Source organism: Trichechus manatus, unplaced genomic scaffold (assembly GCF_000243295.1).
Source record: "Trichechus manatus latirostris isolate Lorelei unplaced genomic scaffold, TriManLat1.0 scaffold00164, whole genome shotgun sequence".
In the NCBI taxonomy this organism is placed as follows: Eukaryota; Metazoa; Chordata; class Mammalia; order Sirenia; family Trichechidae; genus Trichechus; species Trichechus manatus.
Window position 1 is genome coordinate 5,337,246 of NW_004444100.1, and position 1,476 is coordinate 5,338,721.

A 1,476-nucleotide genomic window follows, 5' to 3' on the forward strand; every position below is an offset into this window, starting at 1 on the left:
GGACAGAAGCTGCCCATTTAGTCTCATGTATCTACTTGAGCTAAGAAGCATACTCTTCAGGAGTATCATTTTATGTCCCACAGTCCAGTCCAATCTTTGTCTGAAGAGTTGGCCTTGGGAATTGTTTTAGTTCTGGGTTGACAGAGAGTCTGGGGGCCATTCTTTCTGAGGTTCCTCCAGTCTCAGTCAGACCATTAAGTCTGGTCTTTTTTTACTAGAATTTGAGTTCTGCACCCCACTCTTCCCTGTTCCTTCAGGGACTCTCTGTCGTGTTCCCTGTTAGTGTGGTCATTGGTGGTAGCCGGGCACCATCCAGTTCTTCTGGTCTTAGGCTGATGAAGTCTCTGGTCTATGTGGCTCTTTCTGTCTCTTGGGCTAATACTTTCCTTGTGCCTTTGGTGTTCTTCATTCTCCTTTACTCCAGGTGGTTGGGACCAATTGATGCATCTTAGATGGCTGCTTGCTAGCTTTTAAGACCCCAGACATCACTCACCAAAGTAGGATGCAGAATATTTTCTTAATAAACTTTGTTATGCCGATTGACCTAGATGTCCCCTGAAAGTATGGTCCCTAGACCTCCACTCCTGCTACTCTGTCCTGCAAAGTGTTTTACTGTATTCAGGAAACTTCTTAGCTTTGGTTTAGTCCCGTTGTGCTGACTTCCCCTGTAGTGTGTGCTGTCCTTCCCTTCACCTAAGATAATTCTTGTCTACTATCTAGTTAGTGAATAACCCTCACTCTCCCTTCCCACCTTCCCTACCCTCGTAACTATCAAAGAATGTTTTCTTCTGTGTTTAAACCCTATCTTGAGTTCTTATAATAGTGGTCTTATACAATATTTGTCCTTCTGTGACTGACTAAATTCACTCAGCATAATGCCCTCAGATTCCTCCATGTTATAAGATATTTTATGGATTCATCATTGTTCTTTACTGTTGTGTAGTATCCCATTGTGTGAATATACCATGATTTGTTTATCCATTCGTCTGTTGATGGGCACCTAGGTTGCTTCCATCTTTTTGCTATCATGAACAGTGCTGCAACAAACATGGGTGTGCATATATTTATTCGTGTGACGGCTCTTATTTCTCTAGGATATATTCCAAGGAGTGGTTTTGCTGGATCATATGGTACTTCTACTTCTAGCTTTTTAAGGAAGTGCCAAATTGATTTCCAAACTGGTTGTACCATTTTACATTCCCACCAACAGTGTATAAGTGTTCCAGTCTCTGCACAACCTCTCCAGCACTTATTACTTTGTGTTTCTTGGATTAACACTAGCCTTGTTGGGGGAGATGGTATCTCATTGTAGTTTTGATTTGCATTTCTCTAATGGCCAATGATCATGAGCATTTCTTCATGTGTCTGTTAGCCACCTGAATGTCTTCTTTGGTGAAGTGCCTGTTCATATCCTTTGCCCATTTTTTAATTGGGTTATTTGTCTTTTTGTTGTTGATGTTTTGCAGTATCTTGTAG

At 41.5% G+C, this 1,476-nt stretch overlaps 1 protein-coding gene across 1 annotated transcript in view; it reads left to right on the forward strand.

Annotated features, from left to right (window-relative positions):
* Positions 1–1,476, forward strand: part of TPH2 (tryptophan hydroxylase 2) — a 132,836-nt gene that overhangs the window by 41,190 nt on the left and 90,170 nt on the right. The window lies entirely within an intron of this gene.